Source organism: Cheilinus undulatus, linkage group 13, assembly GCF_018320785.1.
Source record: "Cheilinus undulatus linkage group 13, ASM1832078v1, whole genome shotgun sequence".
Taxonomy (NCBI): Eukaryota; Metazoa; Chordata; class Actinopteri; order Labriformes; family Labridae; genus Cheilinus; species Cheilinus undulatus.
In genome coordinates, this window is record NC_054877.1 from 41975304 (window position 1) to 41998552 (window position 23249).

The 23249-nt window shown below is 38.8% G+C and overlaps 1 protein-coding gene across 1 annotated transcript in view; it reads left to right on the forward strand.

The window, feature by feature from the left end:
- LOC121520246 (sickle tail protein-like) overlaps positions 1-23249 on the forward strand; it is an 87832-nt gene that overhangs the window by 341 nt on the left and 64242 nt on the right. The gene's annotated exons all lie outside the window — the stretch shown is intronic.

Consider the following 23249-nt stretch of genomic DNA (forward strand, 5'->3'; position numbering starts at 1 on the left):
TAGCCAGATTATGACAAATATTTACTCATTTGGTCTATTTTTTAGATTTCTTATCAGTGAGATGCTTGTCTTTATTGTTACTTGGTTTTGCTGTAATTTACAAACTCTCGTCAGAATTTTACTTTAACCTCCGTGTCAGTCAGTGAAAGAAAGGGTCACCGTTCACAGTAAGGTACGCAAAAGTGGAGGGAAGTGACTGGATAACCAATGAGTGGTACATGCTGTATAATCTACACAAAATAGGCATGATTACATGAGGACAAATGTGTAATTTACTGGTGGCTTATAAGTAGGGGTGTAAAGGTGCGTGTATTTGTATCCTACTGATTCGGTACATGTGAGGGAATTCAGCTTGATTACTCACAGTGTGAATCAATCAGTGCTACACCAGGTGTGTGTGAGTTGACTGGCCCTGATGAGGGCCAGGTGTGGGCGAGCTGATTGGCCATGATGAGGACCAGGTGTGACAAGCTGATAAAGACACCTGAGCTGCAGCATTCTGTGCTGACTCATTATCTGACCTTCAGAGGTTTTAGAGCATCTCTCTGTGTTTTCTTGGGTGGTTTCTTGAACGAGTTTGCAAAAAACGTATCCGAAACTTTGTATAACAAATCCTCAGTTTATCATTCACTTGAAGACCATTGTGTCAGGGCTAAGAGTTTTCACTCAGCCATTTTTTGGTTTCCCTTTTCTAATTGAGCTAGTGGCCTTTGTATTTCCTTTTTGAGTGTTCTCAGTCTCCCAGGTGATTTCAGTTTGTTGTCAGCTGTTTGGCAGCAGTGGTTTAGTTTCTTCTTTATATTTCATACGGGAGCTTTTGGGTTATCTCTTATCAACATAAAGATTTTGTTTTCTTTCCCCCTTCTCCATTGATCGTTAGCGATTTTAGTAGTTATCCTTTTTTGGATAACTTTTTGAAACCCATTAACTGCATTTGTGTCCCACTGCCCCCCCCTCCTGACAGTAAGGGCCTCTCGGTACGGTACAGACATGTACCAAACGGATACATGTGGAACGAAGCTCATACACGGACAGAAAACCAAAAAACAACTTGCTGTCACACTGTCCTGGCAATCACACAACCACAGCAAACGACAGTATAATACAACAGTGGACAAAGACAACAACAGTAGTCCAGCGAACCAATCAAAGCATTCGAAAAGGCTCCACTCAAACAAGAACGTCACTGTAACAAGGAGGAACAACAAAAAGTCTCACCAGCCAGTCATGAATTTCCTATTATTTAAGATCATTTTTATTATAACAATCGTGCTCTGGCTCTGTGAATCAAATTAATTTTACCTTCAACTGTCAGCTTTAGAGGAGGGGGAGAGGGGACTGCTGCATGTCTACAGCTGCGTCATAGGTGAAGTTATCCTCAGATTTCACACGGCTCTAACATCTTTATCTGCCTAGATGGGCTGTGAAAAATTCTCCCAAACTTTGTGGTAGGTCCCATTGGTTAAAAAAGTAATCCAGTGCTGAAGTCTGTGTTGAAATCGGCAGAATAGACACCAATTAGCATATTTAACAAGCTGACTTATGTTTGTAAGATGATATGTTCAAGTTGGCTGGGAAATTTTAGTGTTTAAAAAATGGGTATAAATATGTCAATATATCAATTAAAATAATCTAGTAATTAAAAAAAAATGCAATATTTTTATTCATTGAAGAGCTTTTGGAGGGAGGTTGCAGCATTTTTAATAATTCAAATGCAATTTATTCAGCCTATTATTTTAACATAATTTAATTACAAAAAAAATTATTTATTCGCTTTATTTACCATACCCAAAATGTACCAAACCGTAACCTCAAAACCAAGGTACATACCGAACCGAAAACTTTCCGTACCGTTACACCCCTAGTTCAAAATAATAGCAGTGTGTTTAAAAAAATGAGTGAAGCTCAAACTCCTTATGATAGCTTTAATTTTCACACACAAACGATTGGGAACACTGCACATTCTATTCCAAACCAAAAAATCGATCAAAGTTGTTATTATTTTACAGAAAAGAAGAAAAAAGGAATGTTAGGCTGTAGCTAACATTTGCTGTACAAACTGACAGAAGCTTGAAGATTTAGCTTTTCTGTGAATAACTGAACTAATAGTTGTGTAACCACTGTTTCTGACAACTGCTTCACATCTGTGTTGGAGTTGACCAACGTCTAGCACCTGTGAACAGGTATTCCAGCCCAGGACGATCGAACTACATTCCACTATTCCTGATCTTGCCTCAGAAACTGCATTTTTGAAGGTTTCTATTGGATTTAGGTCTGAGGATTGCTTTAAGACACAAAATGCATTTCCACCAGGTGTTTCAGTTTGATTGAGTACCGTTTGGTATAGTTTGGTATGGTAAACCCCCAAACAGCATGTGTTTCCTCATGTGACATCACAGGCAAGCAAAAGTAGGGAGTAAACAGGAAACAGTTTTATTTTAGCAGACAGGTGCTGTCATTTTAATATCTACATCTTAATGTTGTTCACCATAGTCAGTTCAGACTCTCAGCTGATGAAGTATTTTTATAGAAATGTTTGGAGATGTAACGGTGCGTTTATAAAGTAAAAAGATGAGGCTGGGTGATTACAGTAGCTGCAACAAAACTCTAGCTAAACCCCGTCCTCTTGCCCCAAAGAGAGATTATTGCCTTAAATTTCAGACTCGCTAAAAAGATCTTTAATTGGAGTTTTTCTCCTTGTCATCCCTGGGCCAAAGAGCTGAAATCTGCAAATGACATGTAATTTATTTTTCAAAATAAGTAACTTTGATACATTCAGGACATGAAGAGTTCTATATTTAAGTACAGACAAAAGTGGTCTGTTGATATACATATGTTGTATACTAAAACTACAAGCATATAGTCTGATGAAGAATATTTATGATGTACAGTCCTATGTATGAGTCTAAGTATAATCTCACTAAAATACAGCGATCATCACAGGCAAGGTTGCGCTCAGGAACTTTACCCGAAGCCAGTGTTTCCCAGCCATTTTTCCTTGGAGCCCCCCCACCCCCAGGAGCCAAGAGAGGAGAAAAAGTGACACACTTCCATCAGAAATCAACATAGATTTTAATTGTTTCACTGATAGACCTTCTCAAAAAGGCCTATACACGTTTTTCTTTATCAAAATACCTTTGTATAAACTACTTAATAATTGCTTTATCACGATTTTAGTCAATATTTCAAATCTAATTTTGGCTGTCTCAGAGCAGACAAAGCCTTGTGCTTTGGGCCCCGCCCCTGGGGGTTCCCGGACCCCACCAGTGCCCTAAGCCATAGGGACTGGTAGGTTTAATGCCATTCCAGAGGAGGGCAGTGTGTGTTTGTTGTGTACCTGTGAGGAAACTGAGAATGAGATTCATTTTCTATAAGGAGAAAGAACTGATCTAAAGCTTAGCATTAACAAAACAAAGGTCCATATCAATGTCAGGGAACCTCATTTGTGGCCACAAATGTCAACAGTCTAGAAAACACTATGGGTCTCTGTGGAGTCCAATTATCCCTCATTTAAGTGGATTTAAGTTGTTTTTTCTCCACTCCTCATAGAGCAGACAGCCATGTTTGGTCACTCAGTCTGGCTGAGTTGTTGTGTTGCATGCTGAAAGTGACGTCAGTACAAACCCCTATTGTGTGTTAAGCTCCACCCTTTTGGGATGGATAGATAAAGTTATCCCTTATGGAATGGTGCCAAAAAATTAGGACAGGTCTGTGATTTGGTTCCCTTTTCAACTTTTGATAATTGACAGGCAAATAAATGCATATTGTGCTGTACCAAACTGAACTGGACATCTTGGTGAAAACAACCTAACAGACACATTTCTGCAGGAGCTTGTAATTGAACCTCTGATCCTCTACCTACTGAGCAGTCTGACCGCCTGTTTGTCTCTTTATGTGGTTGACTGATGACAAGTGAAGTTAGACCCCTTTTGATCATCAACTGGAGGCCCGGGGGGCCTAATGTGGCCCCCCGCAGCTTCCCATCCGGCCCCCAGAAGCTCGATTAAATTCAGAGAAAGTGCTGGGGAGAAAAATATATTGCTGTATTTAGGGTATCTTTTCTTGCTCTCCTTTTTTATCCCTACAGATATATAAGTAACTCCAAAAATAAGTGAGATTGAAGTCTTTAAAAAGAATGGCTTAATGTTTGATAGGTTTACAAAAGTCAAACTATTATCAACTATTATTAGCAAACAAGATGCATGACAAACCTACTAAAACTGAAGGTTTCTGTATGCATTTAACTGTTCGGGGGGTTTGAGAGTTTATTTTTCACTACCTCTATCTTTTTCCTCTATGTGTTTTTCACCAATGAGTGTACAGCATATTCACACCATGGCAGCCCCAGAAATATGGGTTTAAATATCTTAATCACCCCCTTGTGGCTTGCTAAATTTAGAGATTTAACTGTGTGAATATAGACTGAGTTCACCGCTACGTTTCAAAGAAAATACAATTTTTAAGACAAAGACGCTTATTTTATTTAGTGCATTTAATACGCTGGCCCTCACAGTGTCTGCATAGTGATAAGCTGGTGTACCCTGTCTCTCACCCAGTGAAAGCTGGGATCAGATTTATTCCCTGAATGGGACAAAGGATACAGACCATGGTTTGATGGAAATAAGGAGATAAAAGGGCTTCTTGATGAGACATGTAAGAAATGTTGTTGTGGGAATGAATAGTTCATCCATGTCTGCTCATAGTTAATGTCCGTGCATCATGATGATATTAATGTTAAGACCAGAGGATGTGAAACATGACATTTAAAGTTATAAAGCTTAGTGGCATTTACTCATTTTAGTTTTTTTCTGCGTCCATTTTTGTTTATATTTAAAATACAAATACCCAAATAAAACACAGTCTCTGTCTAACATATCTGTCAGTAATTCACCCTCTTATTGTGGATTCAAACAGATGTAGGCTGCAGTTGGAGGAGCAGGAAGTCATTCAGTCCTCCCTGCTCAAAGTGCTGCATCACCCTCTGTTCATGCATGAACTGTGATCGTCTCAGACTCACTGTTTTAGTCAGCAGCAGGAATTCACTTCACTGACATTTTCTGACACTTTCACTTCTGAACTCTCTGCTCTGTTACACTTCAGATATTTTACTTCATTGCACGGTTTTCATGAGCACTTCTGATTGGCTGGAGGGAGTGTGCTTCCTTCCAATGAACACATTTGAAGTAGTTGTGGGGAAACTGTTTACTAAAGTAACTAAAGAAAAAAGATCACTATTTTCATTCTCAGGATGGCTGGGCACAGGTTGAAACTTTATTTTTTCGACCATTGCTGTCCTCTTCCATCTCTTAGCCTTGATTGTACTGAGCAGGGGTGTAACGGTTCAGCTGGGGTCACGTGTCTGTACAGATTTGGTTCATAATGTCCCAGAATGATAAGGTTTCCCTCATTATTTTGCAACATATATTTTTTTTTTTTCAGCAAAAGGGAGAGATGTTCCGTTTGCTCTCGTTGCATGGGAAACCTACTTAGGCCAGGATTGTGAAAGTCAATCATGGATTCTGAATTTAGGCCTTACCTAAGAGCCTAACAAGGTCAATGTTTACACATAAACTGTCAACCTCATTTACACCATTAGTAAGATATGAAAAAATACAAATAACACTGATAATAAATCTTTCTGAGAAAGAAAAAAATGAAAGTGCTAAGTTTATGGTTCAAAGTCTGAGATGAAGTCAAACTTTTTAGTTCAAAAGGTCAAAACATGAAATTTAAAGGCAAAATCATGTTTTTAAAAGGCAAATAAATGAGATAGAAAGTCAAAATCATAAGTTTAAAAGGTAAAAATATGACTTTTTGAATTTTTGATTTGTGAATCTTGAGGGTTCAAATATGATATGAAAAAGTCAAAACATGAAAAAAGTCAAAATCGTAAGTTTAAGTCAGAATTGTAAGATGCAAATTAAAAATGACATGACGACATTCATTTGTTTTCCCACCTTCCTGACTTTTTATCTAACTTCTGTTACTCTTTACTTTCCAGATTTTTATAATTTGAAAATGATATTGTACATCATCAAGGTAAAGCTGACACGTTTATACTGGAGGCAATCTGCAGACCTCATACTGGTGGGCCAGTTAGAATACAAAGAGCGTATGTTCCTGCGGGTTGGATTTGGATAACACATCAATAAGAGGCAAACAGAAGAATCATCAGCTGTCTGAAAGTCCAGCTTCTGTTTTATTTATTATATTTTCTATTTTTATTCCCTAATATGGCATCGGCTTGGCTCTCAAAATGCCATATGGGTTGGGCCCTATTTTTTATGAACTGGACTGAATTATATTAAAGGTAGATTTAATCATATTCCAGAACTTTGCTTAAGGAAAGTTCATCAAACTTGTGTGGTCAAACTGGACGTCAGAGTATTTTAATTGATGACCCCTGGCCTAAAATCTGATCTGATCTGAAATTCTAAAATAAATGTGTTCAAAAATTAGAACTAAGATGGATACTGTCTTGTGCAATGTGTCATATTTATGATTTATGAAGTATGCCGTAACGTCACATTGTATTTAGTAAACAGGTTCTTTGCAGGTGACATCACAGCAGCAGAGAAGATCCCTTGATGGGCAAGTAGCCATTTCTGCATAGAGAAACTTTAACTAAAAGGCCATGTTTGGAGCTGTTTATCACTATACCAGGTGTTCAAAGTGTGAGAATCTGAGCATTCTTAATTCTTTTGTTACTTTTTGTGTCCTGAAAGTTGTTAAATATTAAGGCAAAAATTTAGAAAGTTTTTAAAAAGTCACAGAGAAACGGCAGCAGCTGTTAAATTAAAAAAGCCTCTGTCTAAAGCCAGGATGAGTGGTATCACACAACATTCTTGTGTGGTCTGTTTCAACAAGGCCCTCTGGTTTGGTTCGGTACAGTACAATAAGCCTTGATTTTACCTGTGTTTCCTCAGCTGATGTCCATCTCACAGCCTCGATCACTGTGATGGGAAATCCATTTCTTATAAGAGATTCAGATCATTTGGCTCAGCTCAGTATAGATGTTGTTTTGGCTCCCAACGGCTCTTCATTTAGTACCAGTTTAGCTTCTTAAATGTGGATTAAATAACAGGCAGGGATGGAGGAAAGGAAACTAGCACTGAAACAGGAGCAAGCTAGTGCGGCTCACATTAAGGAGACATTTTGTAGCACAGATCTATCTGTGAATGGCACATCATCTCTCAGTTGCTCATCCTGAAAAAATTATTTGGTTTACAGTAAATCATTGTGTCAATTAAATGCATGCTTTTAACAAAATTAGGATTTTTATATGTTAAAGGGGCTCAGCTAGCCTCTTAGCTCAGTACAAGATTTCTCGAGACTCTTATTTTCCTTCATCTGGCTACATGACCCTAGATGCTAGGAGGTTTGCAGGACTGGGTAAATTGTGACATAGATCGCCTCCATGGCAGGTATATCATTTAACCTGTGGTGAAAATCACTGTTTTGTGAAGTGTAGGAATTTAACGCAATGCATATGGACATTTTCAGATGATAAGTGCAGTGGAGAGGTCCATTTAGAGCTGCTAAGTACCAACTTTCCTCTGTTCCCATGACAGTTGTCTCCCATTACCTGGCTCCCAACGGACATTCTGGATCACATCATTGCAAAAAACCTATAGCAATCTCTCCCATTTACAAATCTCTGCTGCAGGCTGTACATCAGTAAACATAGATCAATGAAGCAATGGCAATCCAGAAGACCCAGGCTATGGTTCATAAAAGCCTTTCTGCCTTAAAAAAAAAAAAAAGTAAATATGCAACATTTGGGTTGAAATATCATCCAAATAAGAAACCGTGTTGGCACAAATAATCTGTGTTAAACTATGATAAATAAACTGTCCATATGTACTAAAAGTTATTCATACAGTGTTTGAATGTACTTCTACACTCTGTAACATGAGCTTGGGAGAACACAGTCCTCAGAAACTAAAAATCCTAAAGGTCAGGCAGCTTAATGAATCATAGACAGCTGACTTTGGCTTTAGGCAGAGAGGGATGGTATTAGTGCAGAGCTGGTCGGGGAGGAAGCACAGGCGACATACTACGGTCCTACTGCTCTTTTGTCTGTCTCTACCCACGGTCCCAAAAGGATGCAGTCTAAGCCAGTCATATCTAAGACCTATTAAATTATCCACAAAAACAAACATTTCATAGAATTTAATGTGCAGTAATGCTTCTTTCAGGTGTTGGTCAGACCCTCACTGCTGACCGTTCAGGTCTTTAGGTCACTTTTTAAACAGTAAGCCTGTCTTACAGCAGTCATAATTGTTAACCTGACACATCAGATGGATCTGGAAAAGCTTCAATACTAAGCATTTGTGAAAGGGCAGGGGATTTGAAAAAACAAACAAACAAAAAACTTGTAGTGTGATTCAATGAACGTTTTGTCTGTCACATCTTTACGGGTCAATCAGAGCAACAAAACACTGAGGTGCGTGTGCGCAACTACCAAGGAATAATGCAAACCATGGCGACTGTAGACATGTCAGAACACGACTTTTGTTGTTTTTGAAAAGAAAACAACTCACTGCTGTTCTTTTTTCTTCTTTTAACGAAGAAATGTTGTCAAGTTCTGATAAAACTGGCACTTGAGCAGCATCAACGCTAATCTCTTTCGCCATAATTGAGGTCTCTCGTTGCTGCTTGCTTATGTCACGTTTCTGCCACACCCAAAAGTACTGCCCCTCATCACTGATTGGTCCTGTCACTTTATAACCGGCCCAAATGGTTCAGATGGAAGCTTCGCAAGATGGATTGGCCAGTGAGAAACAAGGCATATCCATCTGCTTTGCAAGGTTACATAATTGTAGGGCTAAAACCAAGTGGCAATGTCTGATAGGGATGTAAGGATATATCCCGCATCGGCTAAAAGTTGATACAAATAAAGGGGGATTTGAATCGATACAGCACCTGCTTGTGACTGGATATTCTGTTTGAACAGTAAGGGGTGCTGCCTATTTTTAACGCCCCTTATTCAACATCATAAAGTCTCTTCAGCTGACCTGAGAGCAGCAGGTAAACAAAACAGTCAAGGCAGCTGGAGGGGGATGAAAACTTTGTGGTAGTGGACGTGTTTTAAGTCAGACAGTCAGAGATACAGATTTTGTTTCAATAACATAATTAGATGGCTGGTCCTCTGGTGAACACAGCCCATCTAAACACCAGTGCTTTGTCCCTGGCTTAATTTGGCTACCAAAGCTGGTCTGCATGAACCATCGCATCAGTGGTTGACTGGGAGTTGTATCTTTCTTCCAACAGAAGTCAGCAGCCACTGCTGTACTCACACCCAAACAGAAACTACTGGAACTGACCTGCACAAGCTCATCATCGATGTAGCATCACGTTGTAAAGTGGAGCTGTTTACTCCAGTGGTGTAGCAAAATCTCTGCTGTCACCTTTGGCAAAAATATCTCTCTCCATACCAGCCACTTCTGTCCTAACTGACAGAGATTATTCACCTGCAGAGGACACTGTGACTGTTCAGAGGTCTCAGCTTCTGCCTCAGAATGTAGATATGCTGATGTTCCTTTAGGAAAACATGTCAATTCCAAGCCAGGAAAGTTAGCTCCACTCTTGCTATTTAATGGGAATTAAAAGGGAATAACCTTATTTTACAAATTGCTTCATTTATTTTGTTTGGGAATTGCTTTAAATGACATTTTTCTGTTCTACAGATACTTCAAAAAGAGACATTCTCAGTTTTTCAAGGTAATGAAATATGAAAAATGTGCAGGTTTTGAGGTTTTTGAATTAGAGAGTAAAGTTTAGAATTGAAAAAGACTACTTTGTGGATAAAAACAGAAATAAATCTAATTTTTCAAATTGTTTTCTTTAAAGAAAAATCAGAATTTGAATCATATCGTGGGTTGTTTGTATCACATCCATAATGTTTTGGGAGAATTTCACTGGAAGTTTTAGGGGGAAATTTGCTATTGATCTTTTTTTTTTTGCCTTTTTTTTTTTTTGCCATTTTCGTTGAAATTTAGATGTTTGGGCAAATTTGTTTGGAAACATTGAGGCTTTTTTGTGGAAATTTGGGACATGTATTTGTAATTTTGGTAAATTTAATTTGAATCAGCTTTGTAACATTTGGGTATTTTAATGGAAATTTATACATTTTTAGGAATTTGTTTGGAAATTTGGAGAGAAGTGTCGCCTCTGAAACTTTCAAGTATATTCATGGAATATCAGGGGATTTCTTTAGATGTTTGAGGGAATTTTCCTCTTTTTTCATGGAATTTTTGGGGATTTTTTTTTTTTTTTTTGTAGTGTTTAGGCTTTGTGATAAATTTTCTTTGAAACATTTGGGGAATATTTGAAGACATTTGGGGTAGGCTACTTCACATGGGATACTCTAAAAATATGTCCAAGAATTTTCATTGAAATTATGGTCTGTATTCAAAATTGAAGAAAATGACCCCTTCATTCCTCTCTCAGTGACTGAAACCGTTTCTTACTGACAACACACCGCTCGACACACAGCCTAAACATCTGCTCTAAAACTGATTGTAGGAGCTATTCACAATATTTCGTTAGTTTGATAATCTTATGTTTATTTATTATTTGTTTGGGGAGAATTTAAGGATTAATTTTGATACAGCTAATATTATCTTATAGAGGATTTAAATATTGATTGGGGCTTTTTTTTTTGATAAATTTGGTATTTTGGCACAAGGGGACGACTATATTATGGGCAGGTTGGCATGAGTAAGAAGCACAGCTGGAGAACGCCACTTGTTTGTGAGAAACCTTTTGTGAATAAGTACCGAAAAAGTTATGTTTTTTGCATGGGCATTGAAATTTTTGATCCTGATTAAGATCTACTATCCCTGGGCCACAGTGGTCAGTTTGATTTTGAGTGAAGAGTTTTGATTGTTAATTGGCAAGAACAAATTGCAGCGACTCTGATATTCTGCAGTAACAGGAGCTCCAGGAGATTTTTGGACATTATTTTTGATCAAAACTAAATCCTGTTCAAAGACACGTCTGAGCTTTTAAACTCATCAGGTCCTACTGATTCTAAATAAGTGGTAGAAACTAAAGTCATGAGAAACAAAAGCTCAGGCAGTTAAGACAAAACGTACTGGAGCTGCAACAGTCTGGACAGGACCTCCCCATGTATGTATTAAAGGCTCATTCTAAGTTGATAATAATGAAATTTTTTTATATATTCAGGTGATTAAAACTGATTTAGATAGGTCTATTTTTTGCTTTGTTGATATAAACCAAGTTTATTCTGTAATGCTACGAGACTGAATAGTACACAGTGTACCTTTAATCAGCCTGTGGTGAAAACAGGACAGTGTTTTTAAAATTGCAGCTGACTAATCTAAACCACGAAGAGTCAGACTACAGTTATAATGCTCTCACTACAAAAGAACATCAGTGTGTACCTGAAAAGTTCCTACTTTCTATGAATATCGAGGGTCATGTAAAGGTGAGCGGCCATCGTTTGCATCCTTCACAGACTTTCTCTGTTTATTCTGAAGGTCATGTGATCTCTAGTAACATGAATTCAGAGCTTCCTGTCCTAATTTGAATAATCCAGTTCAGCTAAAGTAGCTCCTGTTACACACGTGCTCCAATGAGTCATAGAGCCTGGAGCAGTGAAAACGCATTAACCTCCTTCTGAGGACATTTCTGTAAACACTGTATAATGAGGCTGCATGTCTGAGTCACGAGTGAATATTTAAACATTGAAATGTAGGGCTGTAATGTACATGACAAAGTTATAAATGAGTGAGTTCAAGTTGGCAAAGGCTTAGTTAGAGAAGTTAAATAATTAATATTTGTTGATTAATTACTGGTAATGAGCTACATAACCATTTTGTTTCCCTCACGAGATTTAATTAGTGGTTATGACTGACAGAAGTGGGTATTTATCAGATGGCAGAAGCTCGGAGAGTTCATGGGGTGTAATCAGTGTTCTAGACTTGCTTCCGTGGCAAACAGACGACATGCTGTGCATAACCAGAAATGAACATCATGACATAATAAACAGTCTTCTCATCACTACTCCCTGCTGTCTTCTCTGCAGGAAAAACCAACAATCCTGACCCCCATGCACAGACCAAAGTCAGGCAGCTGCTAATTAAGGCTTAAGATATACAGAAAATGAAACTGGATGTTTACTAAGTGTTAAAACTAATCTGATGTATGAGCTAAACTTTTTAGTTTTACATCAAATTTTTGATTTTTTGCAATTTATGGTGTTGAAAAACTTCGATTGAGGCATACATATAATTAAATGTTTTTTTTCTAATGCCATGTATAAAATGTCAAGTTTGAGTGAAAAAATAGAAATCTATTATGTTTGTTTATAATTTCATGTCATTCTTTGTATGAATTACATTATAAAGTAATGTAAAAATGTTTGAAACTGTAAAATAAACATGAAAACTAATGCCTCCAGCTGGCTGTTCAGATCCGCCATGTTTGCAGCCGGTGCACCATCTTGAATGTGGCTGCAATCGGCCCAAAAACAGGAGACTTTAAAAATTCTCCCCTTGCTTAGTCTTGCCTGCAGATTGTGCAGGTTCAGTTGGGAATGAAGCCTACAAGGCTGCAGCAGGATGTCTCGACTCATTGGAATCAGTGTTAATTTCGTCAACTAAAACTATGACTAAAAATGTTCATCTACAACCTTTTTTTCCATGACAAAAACAAAAGTAGATCTGTGATGACTAAAACTGTCAGAAACTAAGGTTAGTTTTTGTTAAGATGACTAAAACTAGATTAAAATGTAATGTTGGCATTCAAAATCCATATTTCTCTACTGTAGCTAAATCTGTCAAAAAACAATGCAGCAGCAGCTTTTCTGCCTCTCAGCTTTAGAGAGCAGGGACCCCAGGTTTGGCAGGGTGCACAGAACACGCTACCATGATTTGGTACCAGATTTAGGCAAGAGAATAAATGCTTGGACTGAAAGTAAAGACTAAAATGTGGACATTGCAATAATCTAAAATGATATTTTTATCTAATCAACATGTTATTTTAAAACATTAATTCCTTCCAAAATTGATGGAACTTGAAGCCTTTAACAGTGAGATCGGTCCCTATCGCCTATACTGCAGCCAGCCACAAGGGGGCGATTGAGATATTTTAGTGACATACTGCTGAAGCCCTCTTGATGGCTATCACAGAGTTTGATGCTAATATGCTGTGTCGTGACTGGCAAAAAAATACATGCAGGAAACAGATCTGTACTCTCAAAGAGCCCTGTGTGGACAATGATGTTGAAAAATGGCAACTTTAATCAAGATAACAATAGTAAGTATGTGTTTACCATGCCAAATTACAGAAGTGCTAGTGTGTTTCTTTTCTGATAAAACTGCTTTTATGTTGTACTTATATCCGAGTTAATCACTGTACTGGAGGCAGCCATTGCAAACGGCTATTAAAAGTAAACCACGCTCATAGCCACTGCCTCATTCTTCTTGAATGACGCTGATTGCTCCTCCTATTGTCTGGCTAGGAACAGACACATCAGTTTGAAGCTTTGCAAGATAGATCTGAATGGTAACAGACTCTGAATCTGGCCTATCCATCAGCTTTGCAGTTTTAGTTTTAGTGAGCTACGCTTCCATTTCTCTTTTTGGGGTCAAAAGCTACCCCCCCACACATACACACACCTCTTCCCCACTGCCATCTATGATGACTGAGTATAAAGATCAGCAAGTCATCATCATCACCATCATCATCATCATCATTACAGCTCTTTGCAGTGATGAAGGATAAAAGGTCCCTGACCAAGTCAAAAAGTATCTGCACTCCAGTCAGCTCCAGTCCTCTGTTGTGGAGGAAAGAGCTCATTATTTCCATTCAGCTCATGCAAAAGCTAGGCGGGGGATGAGAAGTTGTCAGTGTGGCTGTTTCTTTTCTGCTGATAGAAGTCAATGTTAAGGATTACTTTTTGTTCCAGAGTCTCATAACTGAAGCACATGATGTACCCTCGGACATAGATCTGTTAGAATGATGATAAATGATAAAGTATGCTTTTTTAAATCCATACTTGTTAAAAAGGAGGAAACAACATAGAATCTAATGAAATTCAACAGATAACATATTGGTGAGAATAAGTCACATTATGTGGTTTGTAAACTGTGAATAAAGTGCCTCCAAGTTTGTGCTTTAAAAATGTAGACAGACTAAATGGAAAATTTTTATCAATATAAATGTCTTACCATGAACAGGCTAAGTTAGGAAGTTCTACAAGGCTAAAATGTGTGATTTTACTACCAATACTGAGAATAATTTAAATTCAGAATTTAATCTACAGCACTTATAACACACTATTTAAAATTTAAGTATGCAAAGAATGATGATAGATAAAGAAAAAGACTTTAGCTGACATACTGTAGGACTGTTGGTCCAGCCTAAAACTCCACTTCCTTATTTTTTCTTAAGCCAGTATTTAAAGCTGATATTGGCAGGTTTTTATTGCCAAAATATTGGTTGAAAATCACAGCAGAAAATACCAATAATTAACTTCTTAAGCTAGCATATGATGATACCGATGTCATGCCGGTGAAATTGTGCATATCTAATAGATTCTGTAGATTCTGTATTGATACGTGTGTTGGCAGGGTACATGTGATGATGTGTTGGTGTATGGAATTTTTCAGCATCTGTGACAGTATTCCCAAAGAAACAAGGCTGCTTGAGGCAGCACAACAATCTATTAAAGATGGATAAGATCATTTTCAAACAAAAAACTTCCATTCCTGGATGGTGTTTGAAGTCTTTATCTCTGTGTTAAAACAGCAGAAAAATTTCATACAGTGCAGATTTTTTTCTGATTCGCATTAAATACACAACAGAGAACTCATGACAGAGAAGCCATGAAAGCAATGCTCTGCTGAAGTGTTAGTCTTTGTATCTTTGCGTGTGTGTGTGCTGTGTCTGAGTGTGTGTTTAACAAGCAGAAATAATATTTCCCATGGCTGTCTCATCTCTGTCCAGCTGCTTAGCTGTAGTGCCTGTCAACAAGCACATAAACAGACTCAGCCATCAGGCATGGGGTGGTCAGACTGAACATTGAACACCAGCTGTAGCTTAAACAGTCATTCCTCCCTCCTTTACACTTTTTTTTAAAATTCAGACTGTTATTTGGGCTTTTTTGCCTTTATTTTGATAGGATAGCCAATGAGAGACAGGAAACATGAGGAGAGAGAGAGCGTAAGACAGTCACCAAACAGTGCAGGGACTGGGAATCCATCCCAGGACTACACCCTCTGTGTATGGGTGCCTGCTTGACCCACTGAGCTAAACCAGCACTCTCTACACTCTTGTTTAATGTCCTCTATGTCAGCTTGTCCTCGCCTTGTTCTGAGAGAAAACTTTTCACAGGAAACAAAAGAAATACCTAAATAAATCAATATGAGCTTTGTAAATTAAATTCCTGAGATTTTAGTTGAACTTTTAACAGAAATCAAGGGTACAAAACATAATAGAAGAACGCTTCTTTATCCATACAGCAGGGGTTCCTAACCTTTTTCCCCTGGGGCTCCCCCTACTGGTACCTGAGAAAAATTAAGCTCCCCACCCCACTTTGAATGAGTACACATCAATTTCAATTGCTTTAACTGACAAAACCCCAACACAACAGGCCTACAGACACATGTTCTTGAAAAAAGATCTATGTGTAAACTCTCCATTATTGCATTATTGTGTATTAGGGCCACAGAAAAAGGAAAACAGTAAAGAGGAGTAGTTAATTTTCAAGAAAAAACTCAAAATACTAAAGTTCAAAATGTCATTAACATTATTAAAGGAACAATATTTCTTTTTTCCATTAAAAATGTCATAAAAGTATTTAAAGCAAATAAACTGTGAAATTAATGAGATTTTGGTGTCAAGATTAAGACTTTTAAACTTTTTTTTCACATTAATGTGCAATTTCTTTAAAACTCTGATATACTGAGTTTGTTTTCTTTAAATATAAAACTTCGTACTCACTGAAAAATGTTTCCTTTCCCCCAAGATGTCCACTTTTTTTTTGTTCAAAAATAAATGGACCCTTCCTTAAATTACTGGTGTCTTTGTCTGGTCCTAATACCTTGTTGTACATTATGTTTCTAATCCTGATTTTTGATCTTTTGACACCCTACATGCTGGATTGTGGGCTACCTCACCAACCACTCACAATATGTGGGGACCCGGTGCTGTGTGTCAGGGACATGTCCTCTAGCCAAACCTGTGGTCCCTGCGTTTTACAGCTGAGAGGCAGAATAGCTATAGCCACATTGTTTTTTGACAGATTAACCCACAGTAGAGAAATAGCACAGATTTTTAATGTCCGACTAAAAGCTACATTACATTTTAGTCTAGTTTTAGTCAACAAAATTAACACTGCCTTCCACCACCAAAGACATGTTTGTTAGGTGAATTGGTGACTCTAAATTGGCTCTAGGTGTGAATGTGAGCGTGCCTGGTTGTCTGTCTCTTCATGTCAGCCCTCTCGTCCAATGGCAGCTGGGATAGGCTTCAGCCCCCCAACCCCCCAACCCCACCGCCAATGGGGTAAGCGTTATAGAAAATGGATGCATATTTTGTGTTTTTTCATTGTCTTTGATTGCCTGCTCTTGTTTACACTATTGTTTTGTTCTCTGTTGTATTTACTTATTGTCTCTAATGGTGTGCTTGGAATATCTTACCTTAACATCTCAGGAAACAGGGTTGCATACCCCCCCAGAAATCTTTAGTGACCCCTAGAGATGCCTGGACCCCAGGTTGGGAAACACTGCCATCTATTCCTTTCAAAACAACAGTCGTTGGCAATAAGTCACTTTAGTAAGAGATTAAGAAACATATTTTTGCTATCATCATTACTGTTCTGGCAGCCCCACTTATATTCATAGCTACAGTAGAGGTCTAAGGCAGTGGTTCTCAACTGCTCTAGCCTCAGGACCCACCAGTACCTTTGATGACAAATCGTGACCCAAATTTCCCAAAATTGTAAACAACGCACTTTTAAATAAATAAAATGTTGCACTTAAGATCTTGGATGGAACAGAATTTATGACAGGAACAAGAGACAGGACAAAACTCATGTTTTACACCCCCTTTACCAATGATAATGTGTAGATTTTTTAGCCAATTTTCCAGAGATCTTGACAAATTACTTCATTAACATGGTAAAAGCAGCTATTTTGCTGCAAGAAAAGGAGATAAATATGTTGAAATGTCAATTAAAAATTTAATTTTACCCATTAACACAATTAAATGGAGTCAAATAAATGGTTGCATGTTCTTTACACACTTTTGCCACAAAATTTTTTTTAATCATGACCCACTGAAAACTGCTCCGCGACCCACTTTTGGGTCCCGGGCCACCAGTTGAGAAACACTGGTCTGAGGAATAAGGTGGATAAAATCAGGGAAAGAGAGGGAGAGCTGAAATGTGATCACCAGGATGGCACCCAGCAGTTATATTTACCAAACTGTTGCCTTTAAATGAAAGATTTTGTGTAATTTAGGATCAAACGCACAAGTTTTCTTCTCATCACAGAGGTCAGGAGAATATCTGTGGCTGTGCCAGCTTAAAGCGATTAGAATAAAGCTGTTAAGCTTAACACCCACCAAAAATCACATCCACTAGTGAGAAAACATGGAACCACAGCTGCATTAGAGCAGGCTCCCACTGCAGGAGTTTAGAAATCCTAACAGAGTGTTAAATTAACAAGCATTCAAACACGTATGGAGGAAGATCAGAAAGTTTTTCTTTAATCTTACAGCCAGAGGATGAGACGGGAAGGCGTGAACACATCAGTCTCTGAAGATTATGATTAAGGATACTGTGTGCACCAGAACATGACGGTGACCAGATAGAAATTCATGTAGGTCATGATTTATTATAATATGTGGACTTCAGATTTCAAATGGAAGGACGTATAAAACTCAGTTATCATGTAGTTGAACCAGCTGTAGTAATAACTCAGAGAGTAATAAATGCTGCAGTTATAATCTGCTTTTGCATCCTGTATTAATGGTTGACGGTAGTAAAAACTTGCTGGTAGGTGCATGCGTGGTCTTACATGGTCTTCAGGTCTGCCTGAATTGTCATTTGTGTATTCAGAGAATTATAATGTCATATATGCAGTGAAACTGTTCTTATGTTTGTAGTTTTTCATGTTGCTAAAGTTGGAAAAGCTTTGAAAAATAGTCTGTGTTGAAGCCAGCCTCAGCTAGAAAGCTCCTGACACAAAAATAAGAAAGTATAAAACATTTTTTTAGCCGTCTTTCCATCATCTCCTGCTCCTAAACCCTAAAGTCTCTTCTGCGTCCCTGATCTCATCATGTGTCTATTTTCTTTCTCCATTCTTTTAGCTCACAGTCAGAATCTGCTGCAGTGTGCATCATTGAGTGCACAGAGCCCAGGGAAACGTCTCCAGAGTATATTTTTGATCTTTCAGGCTACATGTGGAGCTACTTGTCTCTGCAAATAAAACTCATGCCTCAGTTTCTGCTGCTTATTTTAAACCATGCCCACAGTGGAACTATTTCTGCTTGTTCCAAGAACAAATCATGTGACTGAATGTGTTAGCAAACAAGGAGAGAAGTGATGTCAGCGAAAAGAGAAGGCTTGGTGACAGATAGGCTTCAGCAGTTAACCTCTAATCAGATTAGAACATGGACATACTGTAGAACAATCTTTAATCAGGACTGAAAAGAGCAATAGAGGCGTCCTCCGGTCAACTATAAATATGATATACAGACTAGTTGCCAGTAACGGCCAGAGGAGGGTCAGAATTTACCAGTTTGAGGGCATTTTCACACCTCAACTGTTAAGGTCTTGTGAAAATGATCAGGTCAAACTTGACTCGGTTGAACCTGTGTGTCGACCAATCAGCTGTCCCGAGACTGCTTGTAAAGGTGGCTCTTGGACCTTCTTTGTCTTTTACATTACAGTTTGTTTAACCCCTTAGAATTCTGTGTGAAATGTAAATGAAATTGAACTGTGTTTGAACCATTTCGAGTACAAGCACAAACAAGGTGTCTTTAGAAAGGTAACTCTCTGAAGTTTCTTCCCAGAGTATGTGCAAAAGTTTTTTGTCGCATCTGCATTTCATCCACACAGAAACACGCTTTTGGGAGGCTGAAACGCTACTTTATGAAACCGGTTCCCAGAGAGAACAAATCTTTAAATGCTTACTGTTTCATCTCTGTGTGGACAGCCAACCGCATCTTTCTTGAAACCATTACGTCACACATGGAGATAAATTCAAGAGTATACACAAAAGTTTTTTGAAGTATCCACATGGAAACAGCGTTTTGGGAGGCTGAAACACAACTTTATGAAACCAGGTCCCAGAGGGAACAAATCTTTAAACGCTTAGGCCTACCTTGTGGACAGCCAACTGCATCTTTCTTGAAATGATTAAGTCAAACATAGCGTAGCCCACTTAAGCTGCATGTGCATGTCGAACCAAAACAAAAATGGCAGTTTACAGGGCTGTGTTCGTGCTGCAGAAGCTACTGAGCTTATTATGGCTTCTGATGCTCCTTTACCACCAGCGAACAACATACACAACATGTTCTTAAATCCACCGCAGAGAACAACCTGAAAGGCAACCAGGAGAAAGTTTGTGGCAGTTTTCTGTGATCTTTTTTTTTTGGTGCATTTCCGTGGCAGTGTTACAGTGCACTTACAGGCTTGGCATATGAGGTATGAGATGGAAAACTCGACTGGACCAAAGCATGAAGCCTTACCTCGAATTTCCACATACAGCGACTGCGCCACAGTCCGCAGGTGAACCATACTGAGGGGCACATCTCTCCCTCTCCAGTCTATCAGAGCAGTTCCACAGCCGGCGCTCCAGTCCAGCAGAGGCATGCCTCACTTCATTCGAGATACACTGCAGGTCTATTTTCAGTGCTGGCCACTGCCAAACTGTGTCAATTGCCCTCGATCAGAAAGCTCCAAACAGGAAGTCACAAGCGTAGAATATCTGGTTATTTCAAAATACAACACAATGCACGGACTCCCAATTGTAAATCATCCCTATATCAAAATTACGTCTCATGCTGCAGCGAGAGCAAAGGGTCACCGAGAGGTCAGTGGAACACAAAGCTACAACAGCGCCATTGACGAGGAAAAGTTAACTTTTGAGGACATTCAGCCAAAGAATTTTACATAAAACCAAAGATCCTTTAAGCAAATATTAACCTTTTAACTTCCTAATGTACTCACCCAATGATGGAAGCAATAATATCATGGACTTACACAGGAAAGGAATAAATTAACCCCAAAAGGTACAATAGTCCACTGTTGACATACTATTCCTGAACTCTGCCCACTGATCAGGGCTGCGCGCCATGGCGCAGCACTCTAGACACGCTTCCAGTGGGCGAGGTTGCTCGCCTTCGGTTAGAGCAAACCCGCGGCGCTGCGATGCACAGCGCAGTCGTCCGATGTGGAAATTGCTGGTTAGCTAGTTCATGTTCAGAGTTGATAATAACAGAACAGAAAATAAAGATTTTACACCTGTTATTTATCAGGAAAAGTCCAGGAGTTTAGAACTGGAGACTCCAAAAGGGATCAAGATTGGGAGACATTTTTCCTTAACATTGCTTATAATTGTTTAGAAAAAGACATTATTACAGCAAATACAGTGGACTATTGAGGACAACAACAGCAGTGGATCTTTATAGATTAATTCATGTTTGTTGACTACAAAACTGACTGGATTGGACTCTTTCTGATGCAGCAGGTTCTTTTGATCAGGAGACCTTTTTATGGTGAGGTGTGTCACTTTTATTATTGTTTTTTTGACATCTTACAAATGAATTATTGTAGAATTCTGAGAATCTGAGCTTTCTGCTGATGTATATTTACATTTTGTAAATAACAGAATAATTGCAAAAAAAAAAAAAAACATCTGCCAGCAGTCAGTTGGCCCTCTTGATTTTTATGGCGTTAGATTAAGAGCATGAGCCCATCTTGAGCCAGCCTTTTTGTAGGTAGCATTTAATTTTTTAGCTAGTCAAACAAAATCACAGACATAAGCCATGTGTCTACTGGAATGATTTGAGTGTTAGCAGGTCATGGTTCAAGAGGAGCTGTCCATTTGTACTATCTTGAAAAGCTCTGGTATTGACTTAACCTGACATGCCAGATACAGTGGTGGGAAAAAGTGTTTGCCCCCTTTCTGATTCCTGAGTTTTTTTGCATATTTATCACACTTAAATGTTTCGGATCATCAAACCAATTTTTATATTACACAAGGACAACCCAAGTAAATGGAAAATGCAGTGTTTGAAAGATTATTTAATTTTTTAAGGGCGAAAAAATCCAAATCTCTCTGGCCCTGTGTGAAAAAGTAATTGCCCCCCTTGTTAAATCATGAGTTAACTGTGATTAACCACAGATTTTGGAATGGCCACACCCAGGCCTGATTACCGCCAGATGTCTTGAATTAAAAAAATCACATAGATAGAAGCTGTCAGACAAAATGAAGTAGGCTACAAGATCTCAAAAAGAAACGTATCATGCCACAAGCCAAAGAAATTCAAGAACAAATGAAAAAACAAAGTGATTGGAATCTATCAGTCTGGAAAAGGTTACAAAGCCATTTTCAAGGCTTTGGGACTCCAGCAAACCACAGTCAGAGCCATTATCCACAAATGGTGAAAACAAGGAACAGTGGTGAACCTTCCCAGGAGTGGTCGGCCAACCAAAATCACTCTGAGAGTGCAACCATGCCTCATCCAGTAGGTCACAAAAGAACCTAGAACGACATCCGACATCTGTAGGCCTCACTGGCCTCAGTTAAGGTCAGAGTTCATGACTCAACCATAAGAAAGACACTGGGCAAAAATGGCACCCATGGGAGAGCTCCAAGGCCAAAACCACTGCTGACCAAAAAGAGCACAAAGGCTCATCTCACATTTTCCAAGAAACATCTTGATGATAACCAAGACTTCTGGAGAAATATTCTGTGGACTGACGAGACAAAAGTTGAAGTTTTTGGAAGGTTTGAGTCCCGTTACATCGGGCGTAAAAATAACAGCATTAGATAAAAAGAACATCATGCCAAAAGTCAAACATGGTGGTGTCAGTGTCATGGTCTGGGGCTGCGTTGCTGCTTCAGGACCTGGACCACTTGCTGTGATTGATGGAACAATGAATTCTGCTGTCTACCAGAAAATCCTGAAGGCGAATGTCCAGCCATCAGTATGTGCCCTCAAGCTCAAGCGCTCTTGGGTTATGCAGCAGGACCCAACGACCCAAACATACCAGCAAGCTCACCTCTCAATGGCTCAAGGAAAACTAAATTAAGGTTTTGGAGTGGCCCAGTCAGGGTCCGGACTTAAATCCAACTGAGATGCTGTGGTGTGACCTTAAACGGCAGTTCATACTGGAAAATCCTCCAATATGGCTGAGTTAAAGCAATTCTGTGAAGAAGAGTGGGTCAAAATTCCTCCACAGTGATGAGAAACACTCATCACCTGTTATCGCAAATGCTTGATTTCAGTTATTGCTGCCAAGGGTGGCACACGAGTTATTAGGTTCAGGGGGCAATTACTTTTTCACACAGGGCCAGAGAGATTTGGATTTTTTCCCCCCCTTAAAAAATTAGATAATCATTCAAACACTGTATTTTCCATTTACTTGGTTTGTCTTTGTGAAATATAAAAATTGGTTTGATGATCCAAAACATTTAAGTGTAATAAATATGCAAAAAACTCAGGAATCAGAAAGGGGGCAAACACTTTTTCACACCACTGTAGATTTGTTTCACACATCCATCTGTAAAACCTCCCATAGACTGTGTTGGGAAAGGGCAGAGCCTTTGAAAACAAACGCAGAGGGCAAAAGGGAAAAACACCAACACTACTTTGCACCTGGCATAGGACCCTTAAAGTTTTGCTCCTTGCAGACTGACACTGTGGACCACATCTCACACTTACCATTAACAATGCACTGGAACATATGGATGGCTAAATAGGCCTGTAGCTTCCTTCAGAAGAGATCTCAACCATCATAATATTCTGATGCTATGATCAGACTTACTGTAGGGCTGAAATGCTTCTGGACACAACAGCCACTTCAACAGCTGCTCTCCTCAACTGTCAATCCTGGCTTAAATGACACATCCACAGGAAGATCATTGTGTTTGCATGAAATTTTTTGTTTCTGATCACACACTCTAAATGAGACAGATGTTACATGATACAGGTTCTAGCGGGATATCCAGCGTTCTGGGGACAAATCCATTATTAAATGAAAATGA